Below are 17,740 nucleotides of genomic sequence, written 5' to 3'. Positions count from 1 at the left end.
ATTTTTCATGGCTTAATTATTGCTTTATTCTTTCTGATTCAGAGTTGCGTTTCATGCTCTTACCAGGTGTCAGGATTCATTCTGAAGACAGCGGTTGGTGGTAGAAAATTCTGCATGTGTAACGTAATTTGATTGTTAACAGACTGTGAGATCATTAAGTTATTTGCAGGACTATTGAATAAAATGTGTTGATGTTTCCCTCTTTTCTGGCCTATTAAAATTAGGAAAGTAACCATCATTTTCCGAAAGGAGTGTCTGAGAATACAAGGGACTAACTAGTGTCTGATATATTTTGATAGTTTGCTTTATATTTCAAATGTTGTATATTCTGTTTATTGTTGCCTTGTGAATCCTAAAGAACAAAACTTCCAATTTTGTCATTAATTCTCCTGAATCAGCCTAAACAACTTCATATTGTAAATTTTCAGGGTGGTACTGACACCTTTGATTTTCAGCGTCCATTTACTCCGGTTAAATTAATAGAACAGGTATGGTCCCTTCCATTCCCATGGTAGAGTTCTGAGCTTTGATAATGAGAACCAGTATAATGACATCTTTTAAAGAGCAAAATTACAGCTAAGTAATTTTCTCTTTCAGGCATATTATTGAAATCTCTTGAGTTTGGGGAACACTGTCATTAAACATGCAGATATGTTACTATGGTGCCACCTTTTCCTTCAAATTGAGTTTCAGGGATAACTGAAGAACTTTTGAAGCTTCAATACTGTGTCATTCGATTTCAGAAGTGAAAATTTCAAAGGAGTTAAAAAACGAGTGTCAGAATCTTCTGAACTTAAATAGAAGAGTTTTAGTTTTATCAAAGTACATTGAATTCAAGATATTATTTTTTTTAAACAAAGTCTATTTTCCTCCTTTAGTTCATAGTTTATCACTGTCATTCGTTACATATATATCTCTGTGCTGGGAGTTCCTTCCTTTAATTAATTCAATGCATCTATCTTTAGTTATTTCTCTTATGAAGCCAAGGACTGTGTTAATGACTCTTCTAGAGCAACGTGTCAGTTTTTAAAGTCCATTAACTTTCTACGACTTTCTGCACACTAACACTCATTATTACATTATTTCCCCTGATCTTGAAATCCAATTTAAATTCAAACCATGAAATTTCAGTGATGGAACATGTTTTTTAATTGCTCTATCTTTCTACACTCAGTACAGAACTGAGATAAGAAGTTGCAAGTTATATTTTTAAGGGCTCTTTCACACATTTTCAATGACAAATGATCAACATGAGACAAATTTGGTAGTTATGAGACTCAAAGCTTTCAGCGAATAAAGGTTCTTTTAGAATTTGTTATTATTTAAGATACATTGCTACTGACATCTTCTTACAATTATTTCTTTAACATCTTTCCCAATTCCAAATGCTATGGGTTGGAATCCCAACAGATCTTCCAAAATTATTCCCTGATGTCATATTTTGTCTCTGGTCCACAGAGAATGAATGTCATCTTCCTTTGCAAGCTTTCTTGAAGAATGCCACTTTCATTCTTGTCACGTCAGGACTGCATGTGCATATCATGAGATCTATCTTGCAAAGGGCAAGAAGGAAAATCTAAATTAGCTTTAGATCCTTATTTCAAGGTCAAGATGATGATGGCTTTGATAAGCCTCAGTCTCTATGAGGGCCCGATCTGGCCACAGAACAACCCTCTTCTAGGTCTTGACCAGAAAGAAAACCAAAGAATGGGATACAGATAGGAGCTGAAGTGCAACACTGTGTCCTCCAGTCTATTTTAACTGATAACCAAAATGACAGGCTACACACAACACGTACTTGCAGGTGTTCAGATGCAACTGATGAAGTGCATTAATTGCCACTTAAATTCCACATAAGTTCTTCTACTCTTCAACAGTGACAGCTTACACATATAAAAATTCCACAGAAAATTTAAATAAAACACTGAACAAAACCCATGTAAAATAGCCTGCAGGAAATACCCAGGGCATGGGTAAGTCTTAGTCCCAGTGGTTTTAGTTATAGCAGGACTGAGTGAGGTATTCTCAGTTTTGAGCTATTTATCTTCATTTCCTGATGAACAGTCGCTGCAATCTAACAAGACTTCAAAGCTTAGTAGCAGTTGCTTCATTTTAACCCAAGTGATCATTGAACCGAAACCATTTCCATACTGAAATCATATTCTTACATGAAAAAGTATTTTGAGGAAGTCTGCATTTTTTGGATTGTTTTTAGCAAAAAGCAATACATTTTCAGTTACTTCAAAAAAAAAGCTTAATTGAAGTGGATGGGGATCTAGTTGTAGGGAGATACCTCTAGTCTGTTGTTTTCACTGTGTTCAGGACCTTTATTTTATTTTGTTAAAAAGTGAACCTTAGCTGACGACAGATACAACTGTGACATTAATAGAAGAGGCCAATGCTCCTCCTTTGAGTTATGCTACATCAAGTTTTACCTTTGGGTCACATAATTGTGGTGTTTTAGTCCTTTCTGCTCCGCTTTAAATCATGCGAACGTCATTACGAAGGGATGTCAATATACCTCAGTGTACCAGTAAGAAGTGCTACATCTTTTCCTGGCATGGAAGAAATCAGGTAGAATTTACACCATTGCACCACATCGAGGATAGTGCTAGTGCCATAGAAAGAGAGTTAAAATCATAAGATAATGGAAATGGGTACGTTCCAAACATTTTCCTAGTAAAACTGGTTTTGTTATGTTCGCTTTCAAACCATCTCTAAATCAAATGCAGAGCTGCTGCCCAAGTTGTCTCCAGTTTCATTAAGATCTAGTTTTATTACACTGATGTGCCAGGAGCAATAGTATCTGCCAAAAGAGTGCTTTTAGTTAAATCTATGCTTGAACTACAATTGCCCTGAAATTAAAACTGGAAAACAAAAACAACCCTGTAATTAATATGTCAGATCTTATTAGATCTTGAAAACTGGCTGTACTTCATTTCAAGGCTGGCAAAAATGACGAGCATTATCTGTATGCAGTTAAATACCCATGGCACTTTTGTTTCTCCCATGGTTTCAGTATAAGGATACACTTCACTTTTTGTCAGGGATATAAGCAGGGCAACTAATAGATTTGGCATCAGTATTTCACTGGTCTTGTATGCACTTTTTTAAAAATAAACCCCTCCATTCCATTTAAATCATTGCAGTTTATACTCTTTTCCTCTATTTAGAAGGTATAAATTCACATTTTCCTTTGGCTGTACACTAAATCTACAGCTTCTATAATAAAAGCACCAGTGCAAACTGCTTAGTCCAAGTAGTAGGACTAACCTTTGACTGACTACTACTTGAATGGTCAGAAATTATCAGCTGCCTTTATTTGCTGTCAAATGGACAATGGATTCTCTTCTGGATACCAGTTTAGTGTATTGGTTCTAATTCCTCCTTAAAAATATGCCATAACTTTTTTTAAAATTGAAATAGGTTCACCTTTCATGGCGCATTAACTATAAAAACATCGTGATCAGAGGCTGAAGAGGGCCTCTGCGCTCATATTGCTGCTCCCTGTTGTGTCTGTGAGGGGCATTGGCAGATCATGTCCGTGCATCCTGTCAATATCTCTGAATAAAACTGTTCATCTGGTCTTCAACTCAGGGTTTCTTTAGTTATAATCAGTTACTGCTTTTCTTTTTTAAATCATTCTGTACTAGTTCAAGTGAACTTTGGCAATTTTATGTACTTTGGAGAAAATCGTGAAAACCATGGGGTCAGTACAGAAGAAATATATCTTGTACTTCCTCTTAGAAGAGGAAAAGTTATTCACCTATCAAGGTGAATAGGCTTGGAATATATAGTAAAAATTCTGCTAAAATTTCCATGAAACTCCAGTCTCATGCAAGGAATCCTTTACAAAGAGGGGTAACCTACATGACAGTATGGCATTTATACACTATACATTAAAACTTGGGTCAAATGCCTTGCTAACTTGATATGTTAACCTGTTATAGGAGTTGAGCTAATTTATTTATTATTACCTTGAGCATTTTCTGAAAATGAAGCAATACCTTATACTAATAAACCACTTTTTTTCATGTTCACTTTTCAAAGTCCAACTGGTCTAGAATATGATTGCTAAAGTTACTATGATTTATATATCTGTTTAGTAAGACTGGATGTGTTAATCTTACTCAGTTTTAGAAATTTCTTCTTTCTGAACTCAAAATATTTTACTTAAAATATCTACACTTTCACTCGATTTCATGATATATACAAGGCTATACAAAACTGAAATATATTTTACATATATGTGAGATCTACAAGAAAATATGTAGTGTGTATATTAAGACAGCATATTTTACAGATATCTTAGAAAAATGGAAGAATGTTAATCTTAAAGTTTTTCTGGGGGAAAAGAAGATCTGTTGATGTGAAGAGGTATTAGCTTTTACTTCACTTAAAGACTAAAATACTTCCTTAATAATGTTGCTGTAAGCTCCCAGCATCCATAACTGTGGGTGTCAAAAACTGAGGATTTAGAACAACCTTGAGAAAAGTAATTTGGTTTACAAAATAAAAAAAAAGCTTATAAAATCTTTTATTAAAATTTTATAAACTGAAAGAATATTTTCTGATCTTATATTTAATTTGATCCAATCTGATATTGAAAGTGATAATTTTGAAACATTTATTACTGCCATTTAACTAGAAACAGACATTACCTCTCTCCCTTAAAAGAATTATTCATGTTTTTTGAATAACGAAAACCAAAAATGTTAACAGAGTTGTGACTATGTTTAAAGATCAACCAAGATTTCCACTATACCTATCAACCATGCCTTGCCTTTATGTAAGCATAAGACCACACATAAATTAAACTCAAAGAATAAAACCAACCAAGAAAACACCACCACCTACTTCCCCAAACTAACAGAAGTATAAAGACCACTTCTTTTATATCATATCTATTTCCCACTACGATGCCTCACATCACACTAATGAGGAAGACTACTGCTCAAAATAACTCTCTTATGAAAAAAGCTTCCATCCACACCAAATCCTGCATTTACTAGTTGAGACATCAAAGATAAAAAGATGTTTCTAACTGTAGTCTGATGTTCCAGACACATTTTTATTTCTACAGGATAACAGCAACACAGTGCACTGCTAGTTGTCAGATTATCTTTTCGTTGACTATCATGATCCCGTGGCTTATCAGAGACATATACAAGGAAACTTTTTCTTCCTCTCAGCCCATAGCATAATGGGCAAAAACATACCAGCAGTGCTAATAAAATTTAAATAACATTTAAGCTACATGCTTTTTTGTTTTGAGGACATTCACTTTAGGAATCTTTCCAGCATCACCCCACTGTACATGTATGTTGATAGTACCATGTCTAAAAGAATAGTGGTGTTTTCAGGACACTCACCTGTTATACGGCAGATGAAGCTCAACACTTTGGCATGAGGGTTGATGTTTGAAGGAGGCACTCAGAAGACCTATCAACCATTACTTTATTTTATTCTAACGAAGCATTCTGATCCCACAGCATTAATGCAACTCGTTGCTGTAACTATACCTAGCCACCTTTCTGCTAGACGGATAAAAACATCACAAAACCATTTATTCGTCTACGGCTAATTGGGAGACTGTTCCTGATTTATTATATCTGGGCAATCAGTACCACAATGGCTTCCAAGAAACACTATTCCAATAGACTGCAATCAGGTAAGGCGACTGCCGTGCCACTACCACTCCCCTTCATCCAGAACTCAGCAGCCTGTTTCCTTAATCAGAGCACAACTGATACAAATCAACTGTAAATGTTTCAGATCTGCCAGAATTTTTGTCGTATGTTTTAGTGCTGTTTTATATGACTCCTCAGGACTACCTAGTCCCTAAGAGAACAGTGCCCTAGATATTTCACGTGATAAGTTAGAAGATCTGGATGATGTTTGAAATTCGCTAGCTAGCAAATTCCACAAGCTTACAAATAATCAGACTGTTTAATTTATTTTGTGAAAATGAAAATTCATTTTCTGATATGACTCACAAACAGCACAGAGGCGATTTCTTCTCACCTACTTTGGGAAATCCATCTAAACTCCGGAAGGTCAAGACAAGAACCAAACCTATTTTTTTCCCATTAATATTAAACTTATCTATATTAGCTATTTGAAATCACCCTTCAGAATGAAAGTTCTTGTCACTTACATAGTATCAGGACAACTGGACCACTATGGAATTTCTTTCATCTTGGACAATTTCTATCAGGAAGTTCTATATCCTGTTAAGATCCAGGGTCTCGTAAATCAAATACTAGGGTTTCTGTCAAGTTACACTTTTCCTTAACAGGAGGTTAGCTTCCAAAAACAGCTGTGTTACTTGAGACGTGTAACTTGCAGATCAGTGAAGTGAAAGGCTCACCTCAGCTGGAAATGATATTTCACTCCCGCAAAGTCATTATGGGATACGATGTGACAAGGCATGCCCTTCACTTCACTGACATGCATAACATATGGCACAAAATGCCACAACCTGTTCAAGTTTAGGGTATACAACTCATGCAGCCACATAGCTGTATGGTTTTTTTTTTTTCCACAATGCATTAATGTGAAACTGTTAAGCAGGAGGGAACTATTAGGAAAGCGTTTCAACAGCACTTGCATTCTCTCATGACTGATTCCTACATAATTAAAAGACCAAAACCAAAATACTTATACCTCTCACTCCCCAAGAGCCTGCAATGCTGTGAATGGAAAAATTAACTGCTCTAAAGAGGAAAATATCTATCTGCAATTTTCCTGGGGTAGAAATGAATTTGAATTAGGTAAAAACTATTTCAGGCATCTCACTGCTGTCTGCAAGTCAGAGATGGTGCACATTCTGATGTATTCTACCTTCTACTGGCTAGAAAAAATTTTCTACTGGACAGTCCACGCCTCACATAGTCTTTTGAGCTGCAAGATATGGCAGTCGGGAGTGATAGGCAGAGAGAACACACAGTACTTTTTTATTGAATTTAAAGACAGCTCTATGGGAGAGAGGGGTTGCGTTTACTAAATCAACCTAAAAATTATTTTAAGTTAAGGTGATCTAGTCACAGTGGAGAATTTATATTTGGTTAAATAGAATGATCACCTGACTGAATATATTTCAACCTGTTATAATCTTTACTTTGATACGTGATGTAATTTTTCAATGTTTAAAAGTAATAAAAATTGTCAGTATTTATTTGTGTCATTTTGGGGATTAAGTGTGGTGATTCTGAAGGATTTTATTAAGTTCTCTCATCAATTTGCATAAGTATGCTCTTACAGTTTTCTAAGTTAATATATATACAACTTAAACAAACAAACAAATAAAAAGCCTACCAGTCAAGTATACAATGCATAACTTCCTTGGTTAAATTTGAGGGAACCAAGCTGTAAATTAATTGAATGATGGAGGCTGAGTTTACTAATTCAGGCTTTAAATAAACTAGTTATTTCAACTCTTTTGGCCTGTAAAAGTTACCCAGAAATTTCAGAAAAACAGGTGTTCTTAAAGGAGTACTTGTCATTCCTGCTTCCCGATTGCCAAAAGTATTATGACATTCATTCTGAAAATCTTAATGCCCACAAAACTTTTATTAGTTTCAATGAAAACCATGCAGGTATGAGTATGGGACTCGCATCCCATAAGGCCATCTATCATAGCACTGTTTGATACCTTTGGTGATAGCTGAAGTGCTGCCTGCTGTAATGAAGGAAAATAAAACTGATCAATAAATGTTTTAAAATCTTCTACATTCAATTAATGTTAAGAACAGAAGTTCTAAGACTCATTTTCTTGTTGTTTTTAATCAAACCTTTACACATATCCCTACACATACACACTAATATAAAATGTGTTAGGCATTTACTGTGTGTGAGAGGAAAGCCATCAGAATTTTCCTCTATTTTTCATTTATTTGGACATTCTTAAGAGCAGAATTACTTTCTCTGAGCACAGGCAAGAACATTCACCTATAATCCTGGGAAAGAGGACCACAGCTGTACTATAATGCAGAAGATCTGCCAGGGTCAAAGTTACAATGTCTCTAGATTTTTCAGAGATCATAACTCTGAGATCTCCCCCATGCCCAATGAAGGTTTATAAGAACAATTGGCTTTAGAATAAACATATAAAGCACTAATTACGCATTCTGTTTTTCACTTGGACATCAGCTTTCTTGTACCAAATCTTTTCTGAAGAAAGGGAATATGTTTTAAAGAAGTTCACACTTCTTTACAGCAGTCTCATTAAAAAAGAAGAAAAGAGAGGTGGTTTCAGTAATGGTACTTAAGTCTGGGGTAAAACTATCAATTATTGAAATTCATTAATTAAGCAAAATATTTGCTGAAAGTTGCTGCATACTTCTCAGTTTGAAGATTTTCCTATCAAAACACAGTCTCATTAAAATTTTACATGCTAATCAGTATGTTTACAATTTCATTTTATGAGACTATAATTTTGCACCGAGGTTTTGAATTCTTTTCATTATAATTTTATGCCAATTAACTCAGAGGGGAAAAATGTAATTTACAGGTTTGCATAATTGCCCAGATGTTAAGATGTAGCACAAGTTGAGAACAGAAACAAAGACTTTTTAAGCTTACGATATAAAAAAGAAAATAGCTCACTTTAGTTTCTTCCTGGCTGCTAATTCTGAAAATCTATTTTTGGAGTTAACATACAGTATTCTGACTTTGATTAAAATCTGAAAATTGTTTTAATGTTCTAGCTTTCAGCACAACAGCTTTAAAAGGAAGACTTGATACGAGGATAGAAATCTGGGCTTTTAAAAGCACACATTGAATATTGACCTTTCTACCAAAGGTAGGTAATCATGATTATGTTCAGTGGGGAATCTTGAAGGATAAGAAATTTCTCTATTCACAAATTTTTGTTTATTTCTATACCCTATATAATTAAATATCCCTGTTAAAATGCTCTTTTGGATTTATTTATGACGTAATTTTTCATCCCCTTCTCTAACACCTTCTCTTTTCTGACAAAAAGTTTCTAGAAAAATGCTGCTTCACTATATTCACTATGCATCATACATGCTTTTTGGGCTTCATTGAGAAGACCTGTGGTGAAGAAAGATAGCTTGTATTGTGCACAAGGGTGGCTCATGAACACCTGCGAATATTTTAGCTTAAAGCAATGGGTATGTGCAATCCAAAGAAGCAAAGCATCTAGCAAAAAAAAAAAAATAGTTAGCATGGAAGCTGATCCATACTGGTAAAGGCATCTGTTCAGATCATCCGTCATTTAAGAAATTTCCAAACTTAATATCAGTTTTGTATACTATTTCTCCATCTGTCTCATAAAATTAAATACAAGGGAAATTAAAAGTAGAATTATATGGACCTTTTTTACTCTCAGATAGCTGGACAGTACAAATTATTATTACTATGTGTTATGCAGGTAAAGTGTGCTGTAGAGTATTTATATAATCAATACAAAGATGAATTATAGAATGGTTAAAAATCTCATGTTTCAAGCTTCAAAAAAATTTTGCAAGGAATCTGTGAGGAACTAGCGCTTCTTCTAGGGCATGTTTTGGGGAAAACGCAGCAGATCACTTAAAAACTTGTATGTGTTTATTAAATACCAAGTGCTCACCATTCTTGAAGACATTGGAACACATGGACCACCATCAGGGAGGCTCTCTAGTAAGTAGCAGTAGACTCAGGAAAATGACTTTAGAGTACATATAAGATTGGAGGAAATAGATAAACAAAAATATTTTCCAAAAAGAAGCCAACAGCAACTTACATGCAACTCATATAAAAGGGAAGTTGCAATTTATACCAGAAAAGGCTAAGAGTTAGGGGAAAAGAGTCTTTTAAAATCAACCCCCAAATACGTGCATTTTCTTCTAAAAAGGTATATTTTTCTCTTAGCTGGACTAATGTAGGATACCAAAACCTTTGTAAGAGGAGATAGATAATTTTCCATTTTTTAAATTTCCTCTGCATCACTCACATATGAAAAAAAAATCTATGTTTTTCAGCTTTGTGTTTTCATTCATCTGGCAGCACCCTGCTGGAGTTTGTTTCTTTGGTTCCTCTCATGCAGTCAAACCTCCTCTCCCCCACTGTTTATGTAATTCTTTCACACACAAAAAGGGAAAACTGAAGAAGGAATATTTTAAGCTAAATCAGTCGTCCACACTTTTTATAATTTCAGAGGAAAGAATTCAAGTTGATTGATTCATTAGGACACATATATAATCGTATACACTATTATCCTTGGATCCCTATGTATGCAGTAAAAGACAGCGGGGGAGTGATAGGTTTGCAGTGGGAGGATGAAGTGAGGCAATGTCTCAGAGTCTCCAGAGAGTCTAGATTTGAACAGAAGTAATGAAATGATGCAAAGGACCAGCAGGAATAAGAAAAGGAGATCAGGAAAACAATGGAGAATGTAGCAGTGGGGCAGAAACAGTGGAAGCAATGAGCTGGGACAAGAGAAGAAAGATCCAGTGGGTGAAGAGTAAGGAAGAAAATATGAGTCCGAGATGGCAGAAAAATGAATCCAGCTGAACTTAGCTGAGTTGTAATTGTAGATTCAGCCAGCAAGGCAGCAGGCAAAAGGAGGGTTTGCGAAAAATTATGGTGAATGCAAAGTATCCACCCATACTAGAAATGTAGGAATTAGATAAGCCTAATAGAACAAGTGATGGGCACAGTGTCTCAGACAAATACATAATGTGGAAAGGAAATAACTCTGCACATGCTTAAGTCTGTCTACATTCGTGGCAGCCCTTTAAACATATGGATGTTTCTCTGAAGGGGGCTCAGGACACCTGTAAACACTGATTAGACAGAATCCAATTGGATAGTGTATGTCCAAACTAATTCAGCACATGTATATGAGTTGAGATGAGAGCATGCATTTTTCCTGTGCAGAGAGAGCGAAACGGCTCTAGGAAAGTCATAACTATAATGTAGTGGAGTATTCCCTTTTGAAAGAGGAATAAGGTGGGGAAGATTTTGTGAACAGAGTTGAGAGAGGAAAAAAAAAGCAGATTAATTTGACTGGCTGCCATTCTTCCAAATTAAAGAAGTTGAAAAACCAACCATAAACATCTTTAATCTGGGGTCTCCCAGCATCAACCCTGACTTTTTCCAATGATTCTCAGCATTGCACGGATATTTGGTCCATGGTGACCATGTCTAGAATCTGCAATGCAAGCAAATCCCAGCAGCTGCAGGTTTGATTCCCCCCCCTTTTTTTTTTTTCCTCACAAAATGGTAGATTATGAAAGCTTTTTCTTTCCCTGAAGAAACTTTTCAGGTGATTGTCACTGTGTCTTTTATTTTCAGTGGTTCATGAGCCAAAACGGACTATCTCTACAACTATACCTAAGGTTGGATATATCATAAACACATGAATAAGGTTTCTGCTTCTCAGTCTTGCTGCTATCTCACAGATAAAGCTCACTGAGGAATTCTTTGGATTTGTGATATTGATATGAAAAAAGGAAATGAGATAGAAAACATTAATGAAACAATAGCTCTAGAAGACTGATCCAATGATGAAGTGTCAACACAGACAGCTCCCACTCTTGAAGTCTATATGACAGTTTTAGTATGATGAAACATGGTAAAGAGGCAAAGCAATCAAAGGAGGTAATTTCATCCAAAAACATGACTTGAAATTAATCCTCCTGATATGTCATCCAAATATAAACAATATAGGTTTTTTATTGTCCTTCATAGAAGCAATGCAGGTATCCAATTTAACTCAATGAGCTCCCCCATTTTTCAGAAAACCCGTCTTTCCTGTCTTTCCGTGCCCTTAACTGCCTTTTTCCTCCTTCCAAGTTAGTAGTTTTTTCCTAACATCTTAGAGAAAAGTTACATTTGAGACCTCACCACAGATTCTGAGAAAATTCAGCCTATTTTAAATTGAAAAATTATAAAGCAAAAAAGTAATCTGCCACAGAGATGGAAGCAGCATTTCAGGATAGGTACTGAGAAGTTCAAAATAAACTCTTCAGGCCTGTAATTCTACTTGTTCTACCTGATTTCTAGGTTACTCTCCTCGTACTGTAACACAGGAGTACATTTTGAGAGCCTTCTTGCAGAAATGTTAAAGTGACTAAGCTTTTGCTGTTCAGAACAGCATATCTGAAGTTATACACTAATTATTAACTTTTTCCAAACATTTTTTTCAAAATAAAATTAAAAAAAAAGGTTAAAACCCCATTCTCAAAGATTTTTTGGTTCCACTAAAAGTAATTGCAATTTATTGCAAATATTTAAAAAAAGACTTTGTTTCTTAATATGGGATCAATTTCTAAAAGTCATTCCTCCAAAACATGTACCAGCAAAATTCAGAAAAGTACCTTTAGATGGATATCTGCAACTAGCTGTGTAAAAATCACACATTTCTCCCTCCCTAAGAAAAAATACGGGACATAGACCATATACAATAGTGTCTGGACAAAAAAAACACAATTTATGCCATCAGTTTTGTAGCCAGATTCTTATGTTTTCTTAGATATTGCTAAGATTGGATTCCATTGATTTTAGTGACCACTGAACAAGATTTTTTCTACAGATAAAATGAACAACATATTCATAAAATAATTGTTTCAGGAATTGTTCCCTTTTCAATTGGAGAATACTACTTTACATTAACAAATTTAGTTATATGAAAATAGAAATATACTGCACATAGCTAATTTATCTGTTTCTGCATTAATCATATTCAGATGTCACTCATTTTCTAATTTAGATGTTTACACTTTGGTAATTAAAAATTCTTTGTAAGTTTTACTTCTGAAGTTGTGATGTCTACAGGCATGCTGCTGTAAACAATAGATGTTCCTACTGTTGCTGAAGTGACAGAGTTATTTTTTCTTTTTTTTTTTTTTTTTTTGATTCAGAAGGTAACCAATTGGAGTGGCACAAAATAAGTCAGAACACATCAACTGAATTGACATCAGCTGCAAGGTATAAACAAATGGATTGAATCTCTAATATTTTAGTTTTCAAATTCTGTTGAAGAAGATTAAATTAGACTCTTATTCAGATAAATCTTCTGTTTGACCTCTGACTTAAAATCAAGCACAATCACTGAATAGCTCTGCAGTGGAGAAAAACCGTGGAGTTTTATTAGCAAAATTTGTACTTCCAGGTCATTATTACATCACGTTTATTCCAGAACAAGAAACATATATCCTTTCTGTCTAACGCTCCTGACTGATGAAAGACTTTTATTTTATTGGGATTTTTTTTGGATTTACGGGACACAAACTGATCTTTACTGTGCATAAGTCATTGCATAAATGACTTCTAAGTGCACCAAAATATATAGGGAACATTTATTCTTCTATTATTACATGAAGTGTCAAATTTATTAGCCATTGCAGAATTATAATAATCACAGAGCTAAACAGATACAGTGAAATCCAACTAATTTGCTTTTACAATAAACATTTCCTTAATGAAGATTTCAGTAAACTTTTTTATAGAATTATTAAACTGTAACCTCCAATCCTTTATTTATGAGTTGTGTAACTACTGTAACACTAAGACAACAGAAGTGCTTTCTTCTGAAGTATGAATATTTTTGATAAGTCTATCCAAGTATTTGAAAACATTTGCATTAACAAAAAAGCAGATGTGTCTGCATGCAGACGGGTCAGACAAACACATCTAAATTACGGTCTGGATCAATTTTAACAGTCAGAACTCAACAACAACTAAAGAACATTGCTGGATGTCTTATTTGAAAAAAAAAAGTTGGTGATTTCAGCTTAATTTTAGTGAATTACAGACTACATCATACCAACAAAACAAGGACTCTCAGTTAAACCTGTGAAACAACAATAGAAACAGGTGTCTGTTTCAGCCCTGAAAATGATCCGACTAATAGACACAGAGTGGCTGTACTCTTCTTATCTCTTTGAACCTATTTTGTCACCAAGAGTGCATTTTATCCTAAACCTCTCAATATTGAATGTTAGACAACATACAGCACTCATAACCTTTTTTCCAATTTATCTTCCTGAAGATTTTGACTCCCTTTTAATCTTGTTTTACCTTTGTACTTTTATCTCTCTTCATATTAACAGAAGATACCATTTCTTGGTCTGAAACAGAGAACTAAGACGAGTTTATAAGATCCTTTACCTAGAAAATGTGCCGTAGTTTATCCCAGCTCTATATCAGAATAAGAACAGGGCACAGGACACACCCCAAAATCTATCCCCTTTGAAAAGAAAACTTGAGTGCACAACCTAGACAGGAATCAGGGTATGCTCCATCAAAGCCTGTAATTTCTTGATTGCAAATATACGATATCATGGTACTTTACACTATGGACCTGCTATTTACACAGCTGATATTGTTGTCAACTGCAATTATGTAACTGTGAAAGAGGGTAATGAGAATATTTATCTCAATAATAACATTCTATTTAAACATTTTAAAAACCATTAAAAAGTCACTTCTATGATCCTACGATTCTATGATTTTAAATACAAATATATTTACTATATTACAATTAGTTATTCAAGAATATCATGGTCTCACAATAAAGAAGTTGACCTATATAATGTACTAATGTATTCAATGGCAAAGATAGTTTAACTTGTATCAAGGCAAGGATCCATGGAATTACAGCCTTAACCACCTTACTTAAACTTTTAGCAGAACAATGGAAAAATAAGCAAACTTGTTAGCGCATGTATGATAATAAACTGGGCAGTTATCAGCACCTTAGAAGCATCGAAGTGTCAAATTAACCTCATTTATGACAGCAGAACAACAGATGTAGGATTGAAGAAGCAGCTGAAAGGTAGATCTTGACTAAGACAATAAAAATGAGCTTATGAGGTTGTTACGTGATGCACAAAAACATGGTCATGATATTGTAAGACAATGTAAAACTGATTGACAAGTCATGTATAAAGAACCATTATCATTTAATACATTGCCAGCCAGGAAAATTGCATCAAATGAGGTTTGGAAGATTCTCATTAATATGTTCAGCAATGAAATACTGAAAAATTGCTGAAAAAGTGTCATGGCTTTGGCCAAATTGGCCAATGGCCAGCGACAGATGCTCCCCCCCAACCTCTCGTACATGGAGAGGAGGAGGAGAAATAAAGAGATTTATGAGTTTAGAATAAACTAAACTACTTTAATGAATATTAATAATAAAATAAAAAGGAAAATAATGAAATAGATACAGTATAAACAAAACTGTATTAAGCTCCCAGGATGACATCACTGGCAGGCACTGGGGAAGTCCTAGACTGAACTCAGCAATGGGTGGGAACTGGATTCCACAGATGGAGTCAGGAACACATGGATCGGGATCAAAGGCAGATGAACAGACAGGGTCCTCCTCGGATGTCAGCCATTGGAAGAAAAAAAGTTGACCCTCTGATCCCTCAGCTTTTATACTGAGCATGGGGCAGATGGGATGGAATATCCCTGTTGGTCAATTTTTGGTCACCTGTACTGTCCACTTCTCCCTGCAGGTGGGACCCCTCTACACTTTTCCGTTTCCGACCCTCCAACGGGGCAAATAATGAAATTAGCTGACCTTGGTTGTTACAGCAATAAGTATAAGCAAAAATCTCTCTGCGCACCATTCCTTGGCACAAACTGTAAACATTGGTCTTATCACTCTGAAAATGAACTGTTTTTGACAGAACATGCTGTTAATTTCATAGAGTTAGAAGAGGCATAGCTAAGAAGTAAAATTACTGAAAAGAAAGTTGGTTCCGTTTTACCTCAAACCAGGACAAAAAGGAATTATTTTCTATGTCCAAACAGGTTAGATCAAAAGGAAGGAACTAAATAGGAGGAGGAAGAAACACTTTGACTAGATAACGGGAAAAAAGAAGAATTGCAACTGTGAGATGATTAATCATAAGACTAAATTGGAAGAGGATGTAGTACATGTAGCATCAAAAAAACAATTGCCAGTAGTGGTGAAGGTATGTTTTCTTTTAGTCCATTATTCCATTAAAAGATTCCAGACCAAATCTGGGAAAATAATTAGTGATGTTCATATTTTTATGCATAGTGTTACTAAATCTAGTTAGAATGCCTTTTGTGCACCAGTCAATGCATATTCCTGCTTTTGCAGGGCTTATATCTCACCAGATAAATTAATTGCTCATTTTCTAAAATTATGCTTCTCTTGGTTAGACCAACGGCCTGTCTGACCTGCCTCTCGTAACAGCAGGAAGAGATGCTATTTGGAGAAAGTCTGCAAACCAACCACTTTCTGCAATCCGCTCCCCACTTCCTCACCCAGCCACCAAAGGTAGTGTACATGACTGTACATCCCCAACTGTCCTTTTAGTTCCCACCTGTGAAGTTTTTTGTCCAGGAATGTGTCTAATCTCTTCTTGAGCCTGCTAATATTTTCTGTGTCCACAGCCTCCTGTGGCAGCACGTTTCAGAAGATCACTACCTGCTGTGTAAAGCACATCATTGAGCCTGTTTTGAACTAATCTCATGAAAGTTTCATTGCAGGCCCCTGCTTCTGGTATTGTATTATTTAATGAACCTTTAGTGATCTTTCTTTCAGTGAAGGACCTGTCTTAAGCTGATTGTCTACCTGCATGATTTTGCAGACCCGATCATATCCTGTCAGCCTTTTCCTTACCAAACAGAAGGGTCCTGGTCTGCTTAACCTCACTTCATCAGGCAGCCACTCCATCGCCTCAACCATTTGAGCTGCCCATCTCTGCAGTTTCTTTCACTCCCCTGCACACTTCTGAGAAGTGGAGACCACAACTGCAGATTAACTCAGGAGATGGTGCATCAGGGCTACACACCATCACAAAATGATGCTCTCTGTCTTGCTCTCAATATCGTTTCTGGTGATCAGGATTTTGTTGGCTTTCTGGGCTGCTCTGACACAGTGATTTCAGAGAGCTGTGAATGAGGATTTCAGGATCTCCCTCCTGATCGTACCTGCCAGTTCCAAGTTCAGCGTGGTTGATGCCGAGGTTGTTTGTCCCTAGTGATTCCCTTATGGTTGCCTTTATGAAGCTCATCTGCCACCTTTCTACCTGCTGTCTCAGTTTTGTGGGGTTCTTCTGCAGTTCTTTGACATTGACACAACATTTGACAACCTAAAAGAGCCTTTTGGCATCTGTGACTGTTCTCCAGGTTACTGGTGAAGTCACTGAACAAAGCTCGTACTCGCAGTCATCCTTAAGAAACCACCCTGGGGAGAGACCACTGTATCCTGACCCTGTCCTGTCCTTTAACCAACTTGAATCCATCGACAGATCTTTCTCCAGTCCCCTGGCAGATTTGGCCCTTTTGTAACTTTTACTATGGAATCTTCTCAAATGCTTCTGAAAATCCAAATACTTTATGCCCACTGAATCCCCTTCATAAACTTTTCTTTGATACTTCCTGTTGGCACCACACAACCTAGGGGAAGCCATACTGATTCTAAAGCTTCTGTTTACTATAGATTCTTCTGTCATACCAGTGACAAAAATCCATCACCAATCTCTGGTTTCCAGAATCCCATCCTTGGCAGTTTTTGTAGAGTTAATGCTGTCAGTCTCTGGTGGTGGATGTTTGTAATGCACTTCAGATAGCAGACAAGCAGCTTCATATTTGAGACATTTTAAGACTCTTGACTGAATGCCATCTGGTTGTGACGACCCTGACGTCTGACTCGCGTAGGTGACATAATAGTTCCTGCGTATTCACTTGGATCTGATGTAGCTTCTCTGACCTCTGCTACAGAGAAAGGATAGGTCAGTTGTTGGTC

This window comes from Rissa tridactyla, chromosome 5 (genome assembly GCF_028500815.1).
Source record: "Rissa tridactyla isolate bRisTri1 chromosome 5, bRisTri1.patW.cur.20221130, whole genome shotgun sequence".
Lineage (NCBI taxonomy): Eukaryota > Metazoa > Chordata > Aves > Charadriiformes > Laridae > Rissa > Rissa tridactyla.
The sequence above is the reverse complement of the archived record's forward strand: the minus strand, read 5'-3'. Positions refer to the sequence as shown.